Source organism: Corvus cornix, chromosome 4 (assembly GCF_000738735.6).
Source record: "Corvus cornix cornix isolate S_Up_H32 chromosome 4, ASM73873v5, whole genome shotgun sequence".
NCBI classification, from domain to species: Eukaryota; Metazoa; Chordata; class Aves; order Passeriformes; family Corvidae; genus Corvus; species Corvus cornix.
The window spans coordinates 69,640,124-69,665,093 of record NC_046334.1 but is presented as its reverse complement, the minus strand read 5'-3'; the positions used below and the strand labels follow the sequence as shown (position 1 = coordinate 69,665,093).

General features: G+C 37.8%; 1 protein-coding gene across 4 annotated transcripts in view; it reads left to right on the top strand.

Moving 5' to 3' along the window:
* Positions 1–24,970, top strand: part of CTNNA2 (catenin alpha 2) — a 463,437-nt gene that overhangs the window by 149,386 nt on the left and 289,081 nt on the right. Inside the window, exon 1 of one of the 4 annotated variants that reach the window (XM_019287149.1) lies at positions 14,851–14,900. The exons of the other annotated variants lie outside the window; for them this stretch is intronic. The gene's annotated coding sequence lies outside the window, so the exon portion shown is untranslated. Of the gene's footprint in view, positions 1–14,850; positions 14,901–24,970 lie in introns of those variants that run through there. 4 annotated transcript variants of the gene reach the window in all.

Here is a 24,970-nt window from a genome sequence, read left to right as displayed (position 1 = left end):
CCTGCCAGTTTGCGTATTTTGGAGCTTAAGGAGCAAAACATTTCCACTGTGCGTAAATGGGAACCTTTTCGTTGCCCAGCTGCAATGCTTGAGCCATGCATCCTCTCTTCCAAGCCACGACTGTGTCCCTGACTGTGCTGCCTGATCATCATCAGAGCTGAGCTATTCCAAATTTCCAGCTTTCAGCATGGGTAGCTTGCTGAAGGAGACATTATGGCTTGATTTCAGATGGAGCCTTGCGTAGGCTGGATCATTTTCACAACTATTCAAGCACTGCTTGAGTCCCTGGTTGACTAGCAGTATTGAACTCAAAGAAGAATCTGATGAAAGGAAAGGAGGGAGCTTTCAGCAATACATAGTAGAGGGCTTAAATTGAGTAAAACTTGCTGTTTTCTGCACCTTTTGCCTTGCTTATTATAAAAGGCAATAGGTATCAGATTTTCTGTGTGGAACTAGCACCGGATAGAGCCAAATGTGGAGAATTTGTGTTGAGCAGTTGAAGTTTTTCAATATCATAGAAAATTGAAAACTAGAGGATGTAAGAAAAGTGACCTTAACACAGTCAAACACGAGTTTTATAAAGTAAACCCATAAGTCTTAGGAATACCAAAATAGCCTGACCACGGTATTGATTTTATAATGTTGTTCCTGACTCTCGCTTTGCAGAGCAGTGACATTTCATTTCACCCATTGGAACCATAATAACTGAAGTGCAACACCAGCTGATGGAAATGAAATTAAACCTATCTTCAGTAATAAAGCAGTGATGTCCATCAAGATTAGAATACAAACCTGTTTTCTAGTTTTATAATGTTCTATTACAACGAGCTATAAATAAAAAGCAGGTATTTGTTGTAGCAATACCTGTATATCAGCTAACAAGCAGATAACCTGACTTCTCTTGGATTCGCTACAAGATGTTCCTAAAATAAGTACATCTCCAGCCATGCCATTGTGAAATTTGTATTCTGCAAAATATTTAACAAAGTTTCTTATGCATCTTCACATTTGTGGTGAAAGACATTAAAAAAAAAAAAATCCCCGTAGCATAACGCAACCGTTTGTTGGGAAAATATAAATCTGGGCACAGACACAGTTTATCTGGATTTTTTGAAGTGCTACACATTTAAGAAACATTAAGAATTACTTTGGATAGGAAATTCATCCTGTTAATTTCAATCACTGACTGAAACATCACCAACCTGAGAACTAGAGATGTTTCTTGTTTTGTTTAATGGCTTTTTTCAAAGAAAATAAAAATTGCTGTCTTTTCTCGGGTTCCTCATTGCTCTTCTTTAAACACATTGTTTCCCCATGACCAACAGCCTGATCTTCCAGGTCAACAACAGGGGGAGGAGAGATCTGTGGATTTTTTATTGACCTTTTGTCTGAATACCAGGTGGAAGTAGCTCATTATTTAAATCTGGACATCCAAATCATCACTTGAGTTGCAAATTTTGCTTTCATTGTTTTGCTGATACCAAAGGCTTTTGCAAAGGTATTAATTATGGCTCACTGGATTAATGGCATTTTGCTAAGGATTGCTATAGCTGGATTTTCAAATCCAAAGGGAGAAACTTCCATCCTTTGTGGGGTTCTCATAGCCCACTGCAGAAGGAATACTTATTCCTGGGTTTCTAAAGGATTGGACTTCACACGAAATATATGGATGGTTACAGAGCCCAATTGTTTGCTTCAGTTTCTCAGCATTTTTTCTCAGCTTTCTGTGAGCTGCAAACCTTGATTAAAAGAGAGGCAAGACAGGATATTTTTCATGGTATTTTAGCTAATTGATTAAGTTTTGGGGAAATACAGTACTAAAATTTACCTGTTCTACTTTGTTCATTTCTCCTTTATGGAAGAAGGACCTAAAGTCAGAGCTGCTAAATGACCTTTTTAAAGGAGTTATTAAGAATTCAGAACAATTCTTAGCATTTTCATTTTGATCTTGATGTCTGTTACTCTTACTGGCGTCATTTTCATTTTCCTGTCTCCTTTCCAAATTTCCTGACACGTAACTGACAAGATTTACCTGGAACATAATGCGTGAAGACCTCAGCTGAAAGAGAGCAGAAGGAGCCTGACACTGGGATATGAAATGCAACCTTCACCTGTCACTTTATGATATTAAAATGTGTCTGGCACCTGTGATCCCATTTCTCTGAGAGGGATGGTAAAAAACATAGTAGAAACAAGTTATAAACTGATCTGGTTTTGCTTTATGATGGTCTCAATTTTTGTTATTTTCCTTTTATCCTAATTTTTTTGGTTTTGGGGGACTTCTAAATATTTTCAGTTTTTCTTTAGCTTCTAGAACTAGTATTTCTTCCTATCTTGGTATATTTATTTTCTTAAATAAATAAAGGTGCAGAAGTGGGTCATGTCTACTGGGAAAACATGGTTTTTCCTGTCCTTTTTAAAACTTAAAAAAAAATCCAGTACCTCAGGGGCCTACAGGAAGGTTGGGGAGGGAAGAAATTCTTTTCTGTGACAGTGGGGAGGCTCTGGCACTGATTGCCTGGAGAAGCTGTGGCTACCCCTGGATCCCTGGAAGTGTCCAAGGCCAGGTTGGACGGGGTTTGGAGCAACCTGGGGTAGTGGAAGGTGTCCCTGCCCATGGCAGGGGGTGGGACTACATCATCCTTAAGGTCGCTTCCAACCCAAATTCTGGCATTCTGTGATTTTCAGTGAGTTCTTTTAAAATGCTTTTCTGTGGATGCAGAGCATTGTGGGGTGGAGAGGGCATGGATATCAGTATCTGGTTTTCATCATCATTATTGTTGTTGTACTGGGTTGGCTAAAGGACATGTGTGAGTTTTCTTGACATAAACATTACGTTCCTTGTTGTCCTGATAAAAGGAACTTTCGTAGCCAGAAGTGCCTTGGACTTCACTCGTGAAATGGGGGAAGAGGATGCAGGACAGCCCCCAAGGAAAGTCTCTACATCTGTGAGAAGGGTTCATCTTCCAGTTGGTGGTTTCCTTCCTGAGTTCCTAACTAGCACAGTTCCTAACTGCCAGGGAACTCTTAGCAGGGAAGCTAAGGAAATATGGGAAACTCCCCTGTAGTGAAGGGATTGAGCATTTAAAAAGATTATCAGTTTTCCTTCAAGAGCAGAGTCAGGCATTGGAACAGGTTCAGTCTCCATCTGTGGAGCTGCCTGGATAAAGCTCTGAGCTCTGTTTTGACCTCCCAGCTGACCCTGCTTGAAGCAGGTGATTGGACTTAGTGACCTCTGAAGTCCTTTCCAGACTGAGTTATTTTATGATTCTATGATATTTAAGAGAGTTTGGGCACAGTGACAGCCCGTTTGACATCCCGAGCTCTTGTACATTTCCAGCTGACAGAAGTTTGTATTCCTGGCATTTCACAGAGTGGGATGGAACTGATACTCCTGTCAGGCAGTGAAGAAACAGAAAAATAGAATATTAGTTAAAAATGGACAATGATTTCTTGTAGAAGGATGGGGTGAAGGGATGCATAAGTCCCAATCAATCCCTGTATGCCCGTGCAAATTTTTATGCTAAAAGTTGGGTAATTTTTGCTGCTTAATAGAATGGAGAAGGGCTACAGTGTCAGTATCTTGCCTTTTTTCTGAAATTAGGCAAATTAAAAATGATGTTTAATACACTGACTGTAAGCTGTGTTTTAGAACTTCTTGAAGTAAATTCAATAACGAAGAAATGTGCATTGGTTCTTTGTGAGAGTCCTGAATTCTACAAGCAAATTGTATTTCAGGATAATATACCTCTGATTAAGAAAAAATCAATAAAATATCCTCTTTCTGTGTTTTTTTCTTGAAAATCATTATTTACTTGACCAAATTAGATTAATCTCTTTTTTTCTATATGGTGACTGTATGTATTTTATCAGAGGCTTAAATTGCTGAAGCCAATCAGGAATTTCCAGGCAGAACTAGATGTGGTAGCTCATCATTCTATTCTCTGCTCCTCAAAAATTTATTTGAATCTTTTTGTAGGATACCAATAATTAGAATGTACTGTTGAAAAATTGGAAATTAATATTTAAGATATGTTAACTCAAAGTTAACATGAGTAGAATTTACATTGGAGCTTAGTGGTCTTACATTTGCCCCCACTTGAATTCATCACCTACCTGGGAATTTATTTTTCTATTTTAAATCATTTACAGAGGAAAAGAACAAGATGATGGAAATATGCAATAAAAAAAATCATTTTTAAAGTACTTATTAGACCTTCTTTGGGTTTTTTTTTAGATTAGATTTTTTTGATTTTTGGCTTTACTTTTTTAACCTGAGTTACATTTCTTCTGTCACTTCATTTCAGAATAATTTCGCTTTTACATGTTAGGAGACAAAATAATATGTGTAAATGAGGCCCAAGCACACTTGCAAACTTTCCCTGTCAGTTTGTAATTACTTCTAAGTTATCAATAGATTTGTGTTCTTGCCTAAATACAGGATTGCAGTTTGCAAATAAATTGGCTAAATTGGAAGCTTGAAGGCCACAAGCCAAGAAAGTAATGTTATTAACTTCTGTTACCTGTGTCACTATAACTTCAGGACACTTGCAGATAAATTCTTTGCCAGTTCTCATTTCCAATAGCAAGGTTGATTTATGCATATTCTGGCTGAAATGATGTGCTACAAATCTTTCATGAGGTAAAAGACTAATGAGGGACCTCTGCGGTTTAGAGAATAAATGGAGAGAGTCCCTGTGAACGCTGCAGATTCCTCAGTGTCTGTATTTGTTTAGCAAATATGTAAAACAGTGATCTGCATTTGTGGTTGTGCTAATTTATGAGTCAAGGACTCAGCTTTAAATTTCTATTGCTTGTTTTTCATGAATGTTCTTGGAATTCTGGGACAGCACTTGTGAGCTGTGTTTTCGGTTAATCAAATTAAAACACATTTTGTGTCACATAAACTGGGTTCAGATGATGAAAATGTGATTTATGAGGATATAGGGCTTTCTTTACCTGTTAAATTTTGTGATATAAGCCTTTAAAAAAATCTAAAATTTTTTTCAACAGAATTCCAGTTTAAAATTAGTGGGCTTTTAAAGAGCCCCATCTAGTCTGGATATCTGGCTGTGGTACTTAGGTGGCATTGGCAAGGATGTAATTTTGGTGAAGAAAACAATTCAGATTTGAATATTTTAAATATTTTGCTGAAGCTTATTTAATGATATTTTACTGTGGAATCATGCATGTCATTAGACTGTCACCATTTTTAGTTTCATAGAGAAAACCACAGTATATAACTTTATATTGTGGTATTAGTATTTATGGACTTCTTTACCAATGGGTGTTTAATTAATAAAGGAGACACTCTTAGTAGTTAATAATTTAAATATTAGTATTGTAAAGGTTCATTTAGGAAGAGAAAAGTCCTGAAATCTTGATCCTGTATTGAAGATTCTGAGAGGTCTCATGTTCCATGCAAGGATGAGAATTTTAAACATTTTAAAACACATGCAGAGATGTATGATAGAAACAATCCAGTTGTGCTGCTTTTGTCCTGTGTGACAAGCCCCACTGATAAGATTTAACTGGAGCCATGTTTTTAAATAGAACATTGATTTTCAAATAATGAATAGGAATAAGAACTTTCTGTGTTCATAAATTCTGTTTTCATTCCAAAAGGCATTTTTTGCCAGTCCAGGCCTAAGCAGAAGCTCCTATGCTTCATTATTCCACTCACTTACCTTTTTCGGAAGGGTGAGGGTGTGGCTGATGGTTAGAATTGGAATTTAGTTGCTCCCCTCTCCCTCTCACCCCTGAAATGTGGCCAGGAGGGGGAAAAGTTAGAGAGGGTCTTAATCCCAGCCTCCCTGCATGCAGTTCATGTGCCATCCAGGAACCTGACAATTTTGGGGGGTTTCAAAGTACCTTTCACTGGTATATTGAGACTAATTTAATTCAGTAAAATTTGTGTGTGTTTGGGAGTAGTTTCTAGCACGATCTGCTTGTTTGTTAACATATTTTAGTCTTCTATTTTCTTCTTCTGTATGTGTTGAATTCTTAGTTGTTATTTAAAGAAACAAGTGTTTCACAGAGTTGTAAATACTTATAAAATGAATATTATGCTTTAGATTCTGGGAGAACCTTTTAAATCCATATCAGTGTGGTAAGAGAAATCTCAACTTCTCTGTTTGCTTCTTTTCTCCTTGGGCTTTGTGGAAAATCAAGTTGCAATGTGTTTGCAATACTTTTCACTCTGTGTTAAGACACTAATTTTTATCCAGTCTGCTGAGCACTTCAGGTGAGTGTTGAAGGCATAATGATGATGTTATTTAATAGATAAATTGGAAAGTGGCGAAGTCAGAGGAATTGTTCCTTTGTTCTGTGCCTTCACCAAGGTGAGGGTAAGTGACATTCAGCAGGACGTGACTGATCTGTTGCTCACTGTCTTGTCTTTATACCACACAAGTTTGGGAATATCTGCCTGCCCTTTAGAAATTTGGTGGGACTTCTGGATTCTGCTTGTCTTTAATGAGCCACTAACTCAATTTTTTTAATGTGTAACTAATTTCTCCTTTAAAAATTAGAGATAAATGCAGAGATTAAAATAAATACAAGCACTGAGGATTTTTTTTTCCTTCAGGGCTCTAGCATGGAAATGTAATCACCCGGGAAGAGATCTGGGTTCTCAGAAATGAGGTCACCTTGGCAACAAAATCTTCTGTTATTGTCTGCAAGTAGCTAATCAGTGATTTGGCAGAGCAAGGAAGGATAAAAGGGACCTCTGAGCCATTTCCTGTCTGTCTGGTCCTCTTCTGCTGTACAAGGTGATGGTGAGGTGCTTGAACCAGAGGCTGAAGGAGGCTCCTGCCCCAAAGGGAATTAGAGAATGCCAAGAGGGATCTGATGTCATGGTTTGTAACACCCCAAAGCTGCTCGCTCACTCCTCCCCAGTGGGATGTGGGACAGAATCAGAAAAAAATTAAAAATCATGGGTTAAGATAAAGTCAGTTTAACAGGACAGAAATGGAAGGGAAAATAATAATAATAATAATAATAATAGTAATAATGATGATGATAAAGAATATACAAAAGCAGTGATGCACAATGGGATATTTCACCACTGCTGACCGATGCCCAGCCAGTCCCTGAGCAGCAATTGCCCCCAGTTTTACTGCTCAGCACGATGCCATGGGGTCTGGAATATCCCTTTGGACAGTTGGGGTCTGCCAGTCCTGGCTGGGTCCCCTCCCAGCTTCTTGTGCCCCCAGCCAGCTCTGGCAGGGCAGTGTGAGGAGCTGGAACATCCTGGACTCAGTGCAAGCACTGCTCAGTAAGAGCTAAAACATCAGTTTGTTATCAACATCATTCTCATCCCAGTGTTCACTTTCCCTGACCAGTCAGGCAGCAATGGCCTAAAGTCTCTTCAATTTAAAGCCTTTTTTGTTCCATTTGTGTGTTTTCCCCCCCTTCTTCTATAAATTTAATTATGATTTTAAGCTGTCTGGAGCACAAGTCTGATAAGGAGCAGCTAAGGGGCTCAGCCTGGAGAAAAAGAGGCTCAGGAGGGACCTTGTTGCTCTCTACAACTCCCTGAGAGGAGGGTGGATATATTTATGTTGAATTTATATCTACAAAAAATTACTTGTGTGTTGCTGACCATCTCAGCCTGCAATTCTTTTTTACAATTGAGCTTGTAGATGAAATCTTTGCCTTCTGCAGTCATTAACAGGAAGATTTGGAGTTCACTGCCACAGAATGCAACTGTGGAAGAGGCAAACACACCCTGTAATTTGGGTGCTGTTCTCTACTGATAACGATTTCCCACTGCCAGGCAAAGATAAAAGAAATGAATAATCAAACATTTGCATGTTTGTGTGAAAAACAAATTAAATAGAAGTCCTGTTTCTTCACATTTCTTTTTTGTGTCAGTGTAACCAGCAGCACTTACTGAAAAATTAGGCTGATATTATGGATTGAAAGAGCAACTCCAAGCATAAAGTGGGCAGGGAATTCAGTGCCTGTTTTCCTTGTTTTTCCCAATTCGTCACTGCCTTAATCTTTTTCTGTCTTCAAAACATTGTACAGGCATTTTTAGGCTATTTTTTTAACTTTTTAGATGTCTTAAGTGTAACTTGTCAGTAGATACTGCAGCTGATGTCTTGTTTAGGAGACAACAACAGAAAGATTCTGAAGGGGGTTTTTTTTTCACTTACTAGTGTCAAAAGTGATGTATTTTATTTTATTTTATTTTATACTGGTTTGCACATATTTTTCAGGGGGAACACTTTACAAAAAATACCATAAACCCAAGTAAACATGTAGTCATAGCACATTTTAGAGAACAAGATATAAAATGCTGGTTTCACTGTATTTATTTTTAAAAGTGTGACGGGCCATGTAAATTGTTTGTACTTGGTGACAGTATCCACTGAATGCTGAAAATCAATAAACAGTGGCGTCATGGCTTTAAATGCCAATATTCAGCCAGGCAGAGATCAGTGTTATTAAGATACATACAAGTTAATGCTTCCATAGTTATTAAACAACAAAATAAAAATCCATGTCTGGGAAAGCACTGCTTAAACAGCAAAGGAGTGGAGATTAGAGAGTATTTGGAAAAAAAGAAGAGAGTGTGACAGGTGAAAATGCAAATTCAAAGCTTTATGCAGCACTGGTGAAGGCATAAAACTGTTGCTACACATCAGAACAATAATTCAGCACTTCAAAGTCTTATTTTTATTCTTTTTTTTGTTGTAGTAGGAGCCACAAACTGCCATATTTTTAATGAAGAACACCTGTGGTTTAATTGTAAAGCTTTAATTAAAAATGCCAGTTGTATTCTTTATCTTTCAAATGTATGAAATGTTGTAAAAAATAGCTTCCTTTTCAATCTTAAATTGTTAAATTCAAGATCAAGGAAAAGTTGTTTTTATCAAGTTTAGCAGAAAAACTGACCTGGACACTAAGCTTCTAGATCTCCAAAATTGGTAACAAGGACAATTCCATCAAATTTTCAAATGCTTGGGGTTTTATATTTAAGAAAATTTGCTTTCTTGTACCATAAGAATTTGGGTTTTTTTTAAATTCAGAGAGATTTTTCAATTCAGCTCAACTATCCCAAAAAATTTGCTATTTTCTTGTGGTTTAATTCCTGCTGAATTCTGAAAAAACGCATCACTTTGTGAATATATTAAAAAAAAATGTAAACAATAAATGTCTTTATTATAATATGAATTATGTATTAAAAAGTGGAAAACTTTCTGCTATTTGTAAAAAGAAGCAAGCAGACAAAAAAAAGATACTACCCTGGCAGAGAACACACCTCTCAAAAAAGAAGAGGGGACAAAAAGAAAGGAATTTGCCATCACTTGAGCCATCTACAGGTATTAATTATGGATAATTAAGGTGATTGCCATAAGACAAAACACTCTTCAGGATCTTGCAGGATTCGATGTGGGGAGAGAGAACAGTGCTCCTTAACTCAGTACCAATTTGTGGTTATGCTCAGCGAGGTGAAGCTTTTACCTGCTCTGGCTGGTTCACAGGTAACAGGCAGCTGCTGCAGACTCTAAAGGATGTTCCTCCTGAGCAATTCATCCAGAGAAGCTGTGGCTGCCCCTGGATCCCTGGAAGTGCCCAAGCCAGGCTGGACAGGGCTTGGAGCAACCTGGGCTAGTGGGAGGTGTCCCTGCCCATGGCAGAGGGTGGCACTGGATGAGCTTTAAGGTCCCTTCCAACCCAAAGCATTCCGTGATTCCCTGATTCCCAGTACACACCACCCTGCTGCCCGGGTGAAGCTGCAGCCCATTGCCCCCTCCAGAGCAGCAGGGCTCACACTGCACTGATAGTGTGCATTTATTACAGGTAATCACAGTAAATGCTGCTGTGATCTCCACTGACACACCTTTGACATCCTGTATTGGGTATTTTCTTAAATTTCACATCTTGCTGAGGGCTGTCTTGTTTCTTTTGTCTTACAAATAACTTGAACTCCATCTTTTTGACAGTGATTATATGAGCATAAACTGGAGACAAAAGATTGTTTTTGCAAGGAAATCTAAAATTTCCACATTTTTAGCAGGTTTTCTTAAGAATACAAAGTAATTTTCCTTCACGTTGGAGTGATAGTTTCTTGGAGGTGAAAGGAAAACAAGCCTGTCTCTACCTTACTGTTTAAAAAGAAACTACTTATAAGCCTTTCTTTTAAATATGAACTACTCAGATTCCCTTTTTCAAGATGGCAATAATGGATCAAATTACTCATTACAGAGTGTTAGAAAAAACTGAAATATTATTTTTTTGCATTTGTATTCCTGACCTATTCTCCAGTGAAAAATCAGTTCATCTCTGAAAAAGACTTAGTTTTTAAGTATTGTTATTCAGACAAAATCACTTTTAGAGCAGACATTCCTCCAGCTTGATTTTTTTGTTCCCAAAGCATTATCTCACACAATTTATTTATTGAAAATTGTCCTGAAAGCAGTTTGAGATTATTTTACATCTCTTGTTCTGTCCTGCCAAACCGTAGGACCTAATAATTTTCTGTTCATAAAGATGCAAACTCTGTCCCACTGAATCCCTAAGTCAAAATTGCTTGAAGGGTTGAGTGCAGGTAGAGTTGGAATTTTTTTCCTGCTGATACTCAGATGAATATGATGAAAAACAAAGTAAACACCTCCTGAATGCTTCACATTGCTTGTTTAATATTAGGCAACATTTTTTTTTCTAGGTATGGAAAAAGAAACATTTTAGGGACCCTCTCCTTACAAGGTAGTAGTCCCCACTTAAAAACAGACAGACAGATGTGATTTCCAACAGACCTCCTGTAACCATGATAATCCCGTGCTGATCTTTGAAATTATGGAAGGAATATTCGTGAAATGAAGGCAACAAAGCAAGAGGATCCAGGATGTTCATTGATTTCTTGCAAAATTAAAGAAAAAGGAAAAGAAAACCTACCCAGGAAAAAAACCCCAAGCAAACACAAAATTAGTGATTATTACATTTATTTTAGCCCACAGTGTAATGCCTAGAAAAGAAGGGAGTGCTGTCGGCCTAGGTATATGGAATCAAAGTGAAATAATGAATGTGAAATGTCTGTAGAAATAGAAAACACAATTAGTGGGTGCTGGATGTTACCCTTCAGTGTCTGAGCTGTTTTAACAGCTGTCTGCAGAGGGAAGTGTGCAGTTCACTGAGGAATACTGGTTCCAGATAGAAACTTTTATCCAGACTTCACTCGTTGGAGTGTAATTCCACTTAACCGTTTCCAGGTAGTAATTAAAGGGTATTTATACCTAGCCCTGTGTGAATGGAGGCTGGATAAAGCCTCCAAGAATTTATTATGGTTTTGTTAATCCTTTCCAGTGATATCAAAGCAGTAATTTCGTTCTGTGAGGCCCATTTAATGAGATACTAATGCACCAAGCTGATTAGAGAGGCAGCAATTAGATCCAAGCACTTGTTTGTTAATGAGGAAGCTGCTTCTCTGAGCTAGACAGTATAGTGGGGCTGTAATAGTTAACTAATACCTTCAGCTAATGATAAATTCTTAATTAAATATGATTGTGCCTATAGTGGCAGAAAGAGCTCTTACCATGCTTTTGTCTGATTACATCACTTGCTACATTAAGTTCATTAGAAACATGAAGCAGCGAATAAAGGCCAAGGGAGATGAATCATTTTTAATGAATGATGAATTTTACTGAAACCATTCACTGAGTAAGGAGAAATAATAGTTACAAATAATGTTGCTCTTCCTCTGTGGTCTACTAAAATATATACATTCCTGGTGCTTTGTTTTGGTGGTTTTGTATTGATTAACTAAATGCCTTAGCAAAAACAAGATAACCAGAGCTCAACCTCATCTAATATTCTATTTTAATTTCCTTCAGGATTTTGTCAATGTAAGGATAAACACTGATGTGAGCACTTCTATGACAGTCATGTCATGAGAGAACAAAAGATTGCTTCTAAATATAGCAGTCTGCTCTGAATCAAGTGTCTCTAGCAAGCCTAAGAGCAGAGGGAGAACACAGGGCTGTGAAACCAGGTCAGATCGTGGCTTTGGAAACCAAGGACTCCAGAAAATTCAGTGCTAGTGGCTTCTTTTCATGTATAAGAAAGAAATCTACCATGAATGCCCAAGTAGATCTCAACAGTGTCCTCTCAACAGCATAAAGGTGGGGCAATATCTCCTGAAACCCAGTTTTCAGCAATTTTGGATTCTATATGTGATTATCAGTGTTCTCATTTCCAAAGAGCTCGTTTTGGACTTCAGTGTTTGTCACATCAACTCCAAAAAAAAAAAAATCCCCAAATCATCAAACTTGGCTTAATAGCATGAGTTTGATTAATTCTTCACTCTTCACTGCTATCATGGAATAGCTGAGATTGGGAGGGCCTTTGGATGTCCTGTAGTTCAAGCCCTCTGCTCAGACCAGGACCATCTAGTCCAGGTTTTCCTGGTCCATGTCTGATAAAGTTTTGAATTTGTCCAGTATCTCCCCAAATGTTTCCTTCTAAATACATTTCTCTGTGTACTTTCTACTGCAAGCTAGGTCCAAATTGTTATTTCCTTGTGAGGCTGGGTTAACACTGGTGTGTTGTATGCGGTCTTTTACTGCCATTCTGCTTGACTCAGTCTTTTATAGAGTTGTCTGTTGTCATTTTTTGTTGAAATAATACTTCATGAAGTAATTTCTTCGTTTCTCAGTAACACAGCTGTGCCTATATCTAAGGGAAGGGACTGTGTTTTTAAAAGCATATGATTCACTGTTTATTAATTACTAAATATTTAATAGTGATTAATAGTTCTTGAAACTGTTTCTTTTGCCTTACTTAATGTTTTGACTGCTGTCTCCAGCCAGAATTTTACCTATGTGAGATTCCTAAGAAAAATAGTCTGATTTTCCAATACTAATCATGATGAATAGCACCAGAAGTGACAGACTTCTATGAGCAGGTTTAAGGAAGAAAGTGGCTTTGTTTGGGAAACTTTTCAAGACAGGACTTGGGCTTTTTGTACAAAAAATTTGCCAATTTGCCTTGTGCATCTTGGGTACTGTCAAAGATTAAATCGATGCTACTTATAGTTGAAAACCAGCAGCATTGTCATTCTTTATTTTTTTTTTCCAGATTATTATCCTTTTTAGCCCAGGTATATGAAGATGCTACTTAAATTTTAGCATTGTGAAAACCCATTTATATGAAATAAATTACTCTTCATTAAAAATGCAGCTATAAAATTTTCTAGTTAAGGAACTGCCACACTGATCAAAGTTTATATTCCTAAGAATACCTAATGTTTCCTCTGGTAACTCTACTCAGGAATTTCTCCCCAGCAGTAACATTGTCTTTAGCCAAGCTGATATAAAGAATTTTAAATCTCAATAGATGGAAAATAATTGATAACGTGTAATTGATACATTTTCATTTCTACAGTGCACCGAGGCAAAACTTGCCCTTTAACAAGTTTATGGTATTTTGGAGTTTTAATGTTTATGTACAGCTTGTGGGACTCCAGGCTGGGAAATTCTGGAAGATATATTTGCATATTTAAGGAGAAAGATTTTCAGTGACTTAATAAATACATTTTCATTTTAAATTAATGGAGTTGAAAATGTGTAAATAAATTACGTCCAAAAATATTCTGATTTTCAGAATGACTATATTGGGCTGTGTTGCTCACTTTTCTTTATGCACTTCACTGCTTAATTAGTTTTTCCAATTGTTCCAGGATTACATGCAGGATAAAATACTGTGTTGGACAGTGGGATATGTGGAGTTTTAGAGGGATTTCCACATTTCTGCACTGGCATCTTCATATTTGTGCAATGAGCCAGGCTGAGGCCTTTCTGAGAAGATTTCTGAGAGAAAAAAAAAGAAATTACTTGAGATGTAAATTAGGGGTAAAAAGGAAAAATGAGAAACAGTCTTTGAGGTTTTTGTGGTGACATGGCATTGCCAGGATAAAACAACTCTTAAGACTCTTCTCAAATTTTATATGATTTTGAGGTCAAAATGCCTCCAACAGCTAAAAATTATTGATCTGTGTATAAGATACTCCAATTATCTTTATGTGCAGGGCTTTTTAACTACTTTATGCTCAAACTATTACAAGTTCTAATATTGACCACTAGCTATATCTCACAATCAAAAGTTTTTTTGTTTTTCAGATGAGAAAAGTTTAAAACATGCTTAGAAATGTGTCTATTTTTTTCCCCTCATAAAAATCCCCAGTGCCTTTTATTAAAGACTGGATTGTAGTCACAGAACTCCATTCTTTGTGTCCTCTCTCTGGCTGTCAGCTTTCTGTCCCCCTGAAGGTTGCAATGCCAGAGTTATTACAGGCAAATACATCAAATGGCTTGTCAAATCATGCTGATTCCCTTTCTAATCTCAGAGCAAGCTTTCACCTCTTCAGAGGTCCAGGAAGGTTATGAAATTAAATTCAACAGTTAAAGGAAAATTCCTGCAGATGCAGAAAAGACTCTGGGTTCACAGCCTGTTTGCACTCTGTGTGTGCTGCAGGATTTACCAGTGTCCCAAGGGGAGGCAATGGAATCACAGAATCATGGAATGGTTTAGGTTGGAAGGGAAATTCAAGAACATCTCATTCCACCCCCTGCCATGGGCAGGGACACCTTCCACTATCCAGGTTGCTCCAAGCCCTGTCCAATCTGGTCTTGGACACTTCCCAGGATGGGGCAGACACAGCTTCTCTGGGCAACCAGAGCATCACCACCCTCCCAGTGAACAATTCCTTCCCAGTATCCCATCTAACCCTGTCCTCTGGCAGTGGGAAGCCATTCCCCCTTGTCCTGTCACTCCATCCCTTGTAAATTGTCTCTCTCCATCTTTCCTGTCAGCTCCTTCAGGCACTGGAAGGCACCAATTCGGTCACCCCAAAGCCTTCTCTTCTCCAGACTGAACCAAATGTTAAGTGGCACCAAGTAAGAAGATGTATTTTATTATACCTTTATTTTAATACAGTTGCTTCCTAAGAGTAGAATATAAAAGCTCTATTTAAAATACATAAATCACATTAGTTTCCTTCTTTAGTATTTTTGATATTTTAAAGGAAAAAAAATAGCTAAAGGTATGTAATTCTCAGGCCTTTGCTAAATAATTTTCTTTTCTGAATAAATTAAGACTAGAGAAGGTAGTGACCTGCTAATTATAAAATCTGATACTTCCTTAATTTTTCTGATCCCTTACTTTTCTTCTTTTCCTTACATTCAGTTTAAATGAGTCCTGCTGTCTAATTACACCTAAAAGGATTTTACTTTAATTACTTTCCACTGTAGGTGTGAAAATAAGCAAGCAGTTATCAGAGCCATTACACCAAATGGTGCAACATTAAATTTCTGACCCTACTACTACCAGACAGGGCTGTTCAGTTGCAACAGCATCTCAGTGTAGTTGAGTCTAATTATTGCCTTCTGTGAGTGCTGTCTTTTGAACTTTGTGCCCTGGAATTGTCTCGTTCACAACTAAGAAATAACAAGTGCCTTCATCAAAGTGCAGTGAATTCTCTGGCATTTTAAAATAACTGCCAAAACCAGCTGGGGAATAGAAAATAATTGCCATTCAAATATACTGTCTTTTGGGTTTTCCTTCTTTCTTTTCTAGTCTCCTGTGCAGCGAGGTTCCTAAACCATAAGTAGCGGGAAATGTTTGGGAGGAAATCAATTCTGTTTAATTAGGTCCTTGTTGCAGGTAATGTCTCCCTGAAGTTTCCTTCACCTGGAGAACTTTCTTTTAAAACACCAGCTGTGGTTCTCCTATTAGAGAAGGGTCAGTTCTCGAATCGGAGCAAACTGCATCTGTTAGATCCCAAATCTTCCACTGAGAACTTGAGGATGGGGACAAATGTGGGGTCTTACCTGCTTTGGAAAGTGTCAGCCAGAGCTCTTCCAGGGACAGGTGTGTGGATTGCAAGCAGAGTGCCAAGGAAACTGAAAATAAGATGTTTTCCCATCTTCTGCAGGGCAGGATGGGACAAAAATAATATTAATTTCTTTAGATATATTTACTGTTTCTTTCTGAACTACATTTTTCTGAAATAATGTGTCAATAAGTAGAAACAAACGTACACATATATTTATTTCTCCTCATTTCCTATAACAGAGATTATAATCTTGTTTCTAAACACTGAGTGGAATTTCATACCTATTTTTGTTAGGCTTGAATGCCACAAAATGTGATCTGAAATGCACCTTCTGCTGTTAACATCTTTAAAGCTGTGAAGAATTTCTAATATGTGCAAACCCTGTTTTTCACTTCATTCTTCTTAATGAACTGAAAAGCTTTCTTCGCTGTTCAGGGGGAAATGGTAATTTTTTTCTTCATCTGCTCATTTTAAGAACATTATAGGTATATTTTCTCTTTAATCTTCATTATACCTCCTCTGCCTTAACGTAGGCTTCACCTATATTTTAATATAATCACAGATTTGTTTAGTGCTCCTGTAAATAACTATGGTAGCAATCTCCGGTGATTGAGAAAATTCATGCTCAATTGCTCATATATGTTATTTTGATTTAATCTCACTGATATTTATTAATATGTACAGCAGGAACACATTCTCAAAAGGAAACACAGACATACCAGTAACTTTGTTCTGTCGCCTGTCTCTGAGTTATTCTTTATAACAGTTGGAAAGTTTTATGCATAGCATAAAGATTTGGAAAGGCAGTAAATATTATCCTTATTCTGTAAATGCTTTCACCACACTGACTTGTAGGCTTGCCTCCTGCATTAATTTCTTAGTGTATGTAGCCTGTCTTCTTATTTAAGGGACAAAGATTGTCTTTGCTTGGCAAAATTTTCACCAAAACGAGCATTATTCCAACTTTTAAGTTCAGCACATACAGAAGGCAAATGATGATGCCTGTGCTGGATAGTCAGGAGTACCTAGTTAATTGCATTAATTTTTAATATTATTGTTCCACTCTTTATGATTGGAGTGTTTCTGAGTATTTGTGTTTGCCCTATAGTCAGTGAGAGACCTTACAGCTATTGCAGTTCTTCAGTTTTGGAAAAGTCAAGGGAGGAAATGGCAACTTCATCGAACTGTTTGCCAGAGATTGCATTGCATCGTTGTTTCAGTGTGCCACAGAAATGATCCATTTCACAAGGTGATCTCTGCTTCACTGTTGAGTGGCACAGACTCTTTCTCTGCTCTGTATTTTTCTCTACTTTAATATTTATGTTGCAGTTTGACTTAGTGCTGGCGGAGGGAATGGGAGACCCAAGCATTGGTGCAGGAGATGCAGGAGGGGTAAGGAAGAGCACTGGCCTCAGTGGCCTGCAGAGACTTAGAGCTGAAAAGGAATATAATAAAATAGAATACTGCACTAAGAGGCCAAGATACGTACATCTCCCCTCCTTTATGGCTTGTCTAGAAATTAAAATACGGTGCAAGTCTTTAACTGGATCCAGTCTTTGTTTCCTTTTTCCACATGGGCTGTAGAGTTTGTGGAATCTAAAGGAACTTCACCATGAAAAGAGCTTTTATGTGTAGATGTGGCACTTGGGGACATGGCTTAGGGGTGGCCTTGGCTGTGCTGAGTTGACTCAATGATCCTGAAGGTCTTTTACAACCTAAATGATTTTGTGATTATGTTTAAATCCCCTTGTTGTGTGTAGCAAGGGCAAGCAAGAGGCAGACCAGAATGTGTATCTCACACCCCCAGGAAATCTGGTTGTGGGTCATTGCTTGGAGTTAGATTTTCTTTCTTTTTTTTCTCTCATATAAACTCTCATATAAACTTGCTTGGAGTTAGATTTTCTTTCTTTTTTTTTCTCTCATATAAACTTTCTTCCCCTGGAAACACTCAGAAAGGCGATTATGAAGTTTCTTTGAGGTTTTGTGTCCTCACTGATTCCTCTTGCCAAAGGGAAAACCTTTGAAGACAATTTGTGCTGGTCGTGTTTAAGGCTATAGCCCAGCTCACTAACTTTATTTTTTTGATAAAAGCTAATAAAAAAATACGGCATTGTGTAATACACTGGTATCTTGTTAATCTTGAATAACAAAATCAGAATCAGATGATCATTTCAGTTTGATGAAAAAGCAAAACAGTTGAACTTTATTGCTCTGGTTTTATACATATAAATGATGAGACTGATGGAGAAATGAGTTGAGAATATAATTTAAGGAATCTCAAGTCTTAGATCATGCATGTGTTCTCCAAGCTATCAGTTATGGGTAAAATATTTCTGACAAAGAAAGCAGGGAATTTCCTAGTGCGTGAAAAAGATGCATGAGGAGCTGATCAAATTCAGGTGAGGAAAAAAACAACAGCTTAACTTTAATAGATATAAATATACTCTAAAAGTGTTTCTTTTAATTTTCTCTTGATCCTGTTAGGTTTCAAGCTATGCTTAGGTAAAACCAGGGTTTGAGCTAAGTGTCCAAGAGGGTACTCCTCTGGAAAATCAAATGGTGATACAGACCATATAGGAATATTAATAGAATGATTTATTTTTTAACCCAGTATGGCCATTCCATTTCTATTGTCTAAGATTGTTCCCACATTTATGTTTTATCTATTTGACTTTGACAGAGAATTAGCAAGGAAATCTATATTTAAAATTTTAGAATCTCTGTACATTTTAATAAGGCTTAAATATAACATTCTGCTAAACACTGTGGAGAAAAGGCCAACTGAAATCACTAATTGCCAGCCACTTTTTTTAGAATGGCAGAATTATTTTTGCTTCACAATAATCCTCTGCAGTTTGGAGCATGTTTGACTACCAGTTGTTAAATGAGCTTGTATCATCTAAGAGTGGGAGAAGAACATTTGAGAAAGCAATTGGAGTATATTTATTTTAAATAGCCAAATTAAACTGTCACAAATACTGTTAAGAATAATTTCTAATAGACAACCTTTACATGGTTTTCAAAAATAGCAGTTTAAGCCTATGTGTAGTTTTGCATTATCAATTTTCTTCTGAATTTTATGGGCTTCTCTAAATGTTTTCTTGTATTTAGTTTATTGATATATATTCCCACCTGATCTTTAGCGTGGGTTTTTTTTGGTTGCTTTTGGTTTGGTTTGGGTTTTTTTTTTTTTTTTACTTTTAAATCTTGGTTAAATGTGAGAGTATGAGAAAGTATTTGCAAGTGTCTTGACATTAATCACATTTTTATTGCAAGAGGTTTCTTCCCCGTTTGAAAAATCCTGTGGGAAATCAGAATCATTGAGGCTGAAAAAGACCTCCAATACCATCAAGTCCAACCTTCTTTCAGACCCTTACAATACCCTAAGAAGGACCAAACTGATACTTCTCACTCTCAGAGAGTTTCCTCTTTGCAGTTTGTTGGCTTTTCTGGGTTAAGATGATCCATCATTTTATCTTCCCTGGTGGACCCAAGCTGTCCTTGCTGCTCCCACCATGATGGCATTACGAGGTGTCAGGAGGGACTTACAGCCCTTAAAACTGCTGGGTGGCCTGGGCTGAGCTCTGCTGCTCTGGCTGTTCATGGGTATTTTCCTTTCTCTCACTCCCAGCTGTTTATTCCTTTTCTCAGGAAAATGGATTTCTTTGTCCTGCAGCTTCTTTGAGGAATGGTCCCAGCAGCTGCATCATGCTGCTGGAGTCTGTTCCCAGCCCTAAAAGATCTCTGTGCTCTTTGTCTCTTTGGAATTCAGTGCAGTGATACGTTGGCAGGTGAGGAAATGTCACGTTGTGGTGGAAAATAGGTTTTAAAATTAATCTTTAGGTAAATGAGCAGATAAGGGATGGACTTGTGTAAAGGAAAGACTGAGTGGCAAGGGAATGGAGAGAAATGAATATCAAAAACTGTTGAGTAACGAGAGGGGTGAGGGCATCTGTGTAACAGGCTCTTGGGTGAGAAAAGGAGGTTTTTGGGACTAAGCAGACTTACGCTTAGAGAAGTTAAGTTAAACAGTGGAGATAATACGTGTGCACACTGGAAAGAAAGAAAGAAAAGAGAAAGGAAAGGAGGAAAAAAGGCAAGGGAAAAGAAAGGAAAGGAAGGGAAAGGGAAAGGAAAGGAAGGGAAAGGGAAAGGGAAGGAAAGGGAAGGAAAGGGAAGGGAAGGGAAGGGAAGGGAAGGGAAGGAAAGGAAAGGAAAGGAAAGGAAAGGAAAGGAAGGAAAGGAAAGGAAAGGAAAGGAAAGGAAAGGAAAGGAAAGGAAAGGAAAGGAAAGGAAAGGAAAGGAAAGGAAAGGAAAGGAAAGGAAAGGAAAGGAAAGGAAAGGAAAGGAAAGGAAAGGAAAGGAAAGGAAGAAATTTCTTCTGAAGAAATACGTCTGAAGGGGTGTGCTTTATTTTGGGAATGAACAGCTTCTGGAAGAAAAGTTTTGTTTAGTGGAAATTTGTTCTGGCACATGTTTCTAGAGGGAAAGAGTTTACAGGCTTCAATCCAGACTCCTTAATGTGCCTTGTAACTGTGAAGACTCCGAATTGTGAGAGAAGGGTGTGGTTCCTTCTGTAGAGAACTCACACTGGAGGGCAAGGAGGCCTGAAAGGTTTCAAAATTAAGCTGGCTCTGTAAATTGCAATAACCTTCCCAGACAGTTAAAGTGAAGAAATACCCCACCAAATGTGAGAAGAAAGGATGATGTACTTCAGCAATGAAGAACAATACATTAAATCATATATTACGTTCTGAAACAGAAGTCAGTATATCCTTAGATCATATTTTTTTCCACATAAAGTATGTATTGTCACTTGGCTGAGGATTTAATGGGGGAAAACATGAATTAATCACAAAAAATTCTATAAAGATGGGTTACTCATTGTAAGAACTCTGTTATGAAAATGAAATAGGTGGTTAGATATGCAATAACAGGCCAGTATGCTTATTTTTCTGGAGGCAAATCAAGTAATACATTAACTTATAAACTCCTTGGCACACGCATTCCAGATTTCTTATTAATAGGAAATCTTCATGTCAGTAGGTTAATTGTGTAGGCACTTGTAAACAGGGAATGGAAATCAGTCACAAGTAATGTCCACTTTTCCAACATTTATTGCTTTCTTATAAAGAGCTGTTTTAAACTTCTCATCAGAACTGTATTACTGGGAAACTTGAATTTCTGTGGTCATTTGTATAAACTCCCTGTGGTTCAAAGTATAATTTAAGGGTTAATCAGTGCTCTCCATTTTATGTGAAGACCCAAATATCTGAAAGAATGACGTTTATTTTGTGGGAATCTTGAAATCTCAAAACACTCACCCCCAAACCTGTTGGTCAATATGACTGGCAAGAGTAAAGCTTTGGAGCATTTCACATTGTTCAAGGTGGTGATGGATCTTTTATGGGGAGGAAGAAATATCCCTGAAGATACTTGAACCTTTCAAGTTAGGATGCATATTCTGCATAAGAAAGAAACAGGCAATTTTACATCTAATTTCCAACTCATCTGAATTTTTGGAAGATGGTTTAGGTTCTCTTTACATACAGTATCTACATGACTAAGTTAGCAGTGCTTAAGGGAAGTATTTCATCTGACTCATGGAACTGAAATTTCTGGGGTTCACATACTGCACAGCCTTACCATATATTCAGTACTTGAACTCCCTGAGAAATATAAATATCTCTTTCCTCTGAAAATAGACCAGATCTCTAAATATCAGTGAACCAGCATCTACCAGACATTGAATACTGAAGCAAGAAATGGAAAGTCCTGCAGCAACCTCAGCAATCTATGAAAGAGACCAAAGGATTTTAAAAGGGATATCTAGAAGAAAAGCTTGAGGAAGAGTTCAATCAGCTTTGGTCTAAACCACTTTAAAATAAAATTAAAAAGGGACCACTGTGGTGATTTGGATGTTTGTGTTCCTTGTAAGAGTAAAAGCTGGATTGTGTTTAGAAGTTAAGTAATGTCATATAAGTTCCTAAAAATTTTTGGATAATCCAGCTAACTTTCCCAGTGAAATATAACCCTGACACAACCATTTAGCATCAGTGTCTAAATTTGGGAAATTGTTTTCTCACAAAAAAAAAAAAAAAAAGCCAGAAAGAGCACCAGAACAATTTATTCACTTTTACCTCCCAGCTTCCATTGTCAGAGGAAATGGAAGCCCCTCCATTCACCAGAACGGAGGGGCTGTGGGGCAGGAGGAGAGAAAAGCTCAGATTTCCTCAAGTCCCACAGGTGCAAATACCAAAGCATTGTATTCTGAGTTCCCCAAGTGGTGCGTTCTCTCTTTAAATGACATTGGCACACACACCTCTATGTATTTTTCAGGACTGAACATCTACAGGGTGTCTTTGTTACCACAAAAGAGATGGGAATGTCTGCTGTTGTTCCATGGGTGCTTCAGGAGAAGGCTTTTAGAAATAGAATGAATTCTTCCTTGTTACATTCTAAAGTATTTCTACAATAAATGGTCTCAGTTACGTTTTTAGTGCATCTGGCAGGTTATTGAGAAATGGGGATTACAGCTGAGTTGCAGAATTCCTCCTCCAAGTGGTGAACTATTGAAGAAGAACCCTCTGCTTTGAGAAGGGTTGAAAAGATGCAACTGTTGGATAGGCTCCCCTACTTAATTTTAATTTCAGGTGCAAAGATCCATTTATTCTTAACTGTAGATCTGCAACTTTTTGCCTTAATATAAAGACTTCAATATAAAAATACAGAATACACTAAGGATGTTATCCAGAAGATACCAAATAACCCTTAACAGTTCTTTCACTCTCTATTGGCTTATACTTTCTTACTTTCTCTTGCTCTGTTTTTTTAACAGATTGTCTTTAGAGTTGCTGTTCCCAGTTTAAATGTTTATGAAGATGAGCTTCCAAATAGCAGTTAATTGGTAAATCCTTGCAATTGCATAATGAGTTATTGGCCTGGCTCTGGCATCGCTCTCTGAGGGATATGTGATACTATTTCTTTCTCTTTGCCATCTTCCAAAATTTTATATAAAAAAAGAAAGAAATACACAAAGCATATTTAATCTTTTCTTTTGCTGTCATTGCCATGGAAACATTAAAAGTAAGAGGAATTGTAGGAAGAAGATAAAAAGGTAGAGACAAGGAAGGAGATACAGAGCAGTAAAGAAAAAAGGAAGGAAAGTGGCAGTGATTTAGTTGTGAGACAATATTTATGTATCAATTTGTTCAGAAATTGTGTCTTACTTGGAAAAGCTCTACTTTTTAGACCTGAAATGCAGGTTAGTTTGATCAATTTGTGTAAAAATAAGAGCATTCTTTCCATTCAGTAGAAATACTGAAAAACTCACTTCAGATAATGTCTTTTCTGATGTTTTCATGGTATTATAACTCTGGTAATGGTGGATATTTGCAGTTGAGTTTCATTACAGTAGGTTGAATATTTCTGGGCTAAGCATGTGTTCTGTTTGCTCTTCTATCCTTTTTATGTGTCTTGGACCACTGCCCAAACCCTTTGGAAAAAAAAAAAGTCCTCCCTGGTAAGTGTAGAGAAGTTGCTGCAGTCGGGATCCTTAAATGTGATTTGGTCTGAAGGACTTCGAGAGTGTATTGATGCTCTTTTCTCGGATGTGTGAATCTAATCCAATTTTATCTGCATGCTCTTACTATAAATACCGCAATTTCCCTTGTAACCAGCCACTCCCTGTTGTTTTTCTCCATCCAGCAGTCCCTAATTTCTCGGCCCTGTTTCTGGCTGTATGTTACAGAGTTCCAGCAGGTGGCAGCCCTGCCGCGTTATTTCGGGGTTTGGAGGGTGGATAAAGCACCGCACCGCAAATGGCATCTTTTGCAAAACTCTTTGCAGCAATTCCGAAGTTCTCATCCCTATCATGCCTGTGATTTACCACTTGGAGAGAATAATGTCCCCAAATCTCCATTCTGCATCTGTTTTATCCTATCATAATGTCTGCTGTCATATTCCACAGTAAAATAAGTGTGTCACTTCTGTTGTTGTTGCTGGACTCTTCAATCCCATGTTGTGGTTTAACTCTAAAACACAGGCAGCAATTCCACTGCATTGAGCTGATAAAGGCAATACTTTGTACAAAACCCTGTTCTCTGTTGTGTTTTTAATAAATGGATGTTACATGACTTGCTGCCACTATTTTATTTTGGGAAACTGGTGCTGTGTTTGCATAGCCCAGTGCTGTGTGGGAGTGAAGTAGGATGCTGAGAGGATTAGGCTGGGGTGAGCATCTCTGTGTCACCTGTCCAGTCCCCTCTTCATTATCTGATACAGTAACACAACTCCCACTGCATCTGTTTTTCCCTGTTTATTTTGTCTGTTAAGCAAACCTTCAAGCTATCCATTTTAAAAGATGTTCTGGCATTTGGTAAGTACAGGGCAGAACCTGGTAATGTAGGAATTTCTTCTGCCAAAGGACAAACAGTAAGTTTAATGATACTGCATTCATTAGAACTGTGTTTTCAAGCATTTAAGAGCCAAAAGTGTGTGGTCTGTGTGACATTCTGTAAGTCTTCTACATGCATTGATCCTTTAAGTCTTACTTGGGTTCTGGAATGAGAACCTGCTCCTGGAGAGAGCAAGGGCATAAAGCAGAGGAATCCAGCTTTCTGGATAAAGGATGGATGTCATGAAGCTGCTATTTTCTGGACCTACTCATACATATGTTATTGTCACAGCCCTTTAAATAGAGTTGGTGTTGCTAAGCAATATTCAAATCATGTGAAGTCCTTCTGAAAGCAGTGAATACCTGTTAACATTCCTTTGGGCTATACTCGCTGATTTACTACTAGCAAATCATGAGTACTGTACTGAGTTCATGCATTGTCCCCTGTTTTCCTTTTCTTTGTTGTTCTGTTTTTACTCCAAGAGTTTAACCTTTAAATGCACAGCTGCAAAAATTGAACGGAGAGAGTTAGAGCAGGGAACCAGTGGGGAGAATATGGGAGGAAGGTACCCAAAGGGGAATGCTGGGCTCATTAATGCATGTTTTCTGCTGTTCTGCTCCTTGAATTTCAGAAATTTAGAAAGTGGAGATAAGAATTGCCAGACAGTGGTATTGCCTGGCAGCCTGTAGAAACCATACGATGCTAAGTGAGGCTGCCTGACCCAAGTGAAACAGAT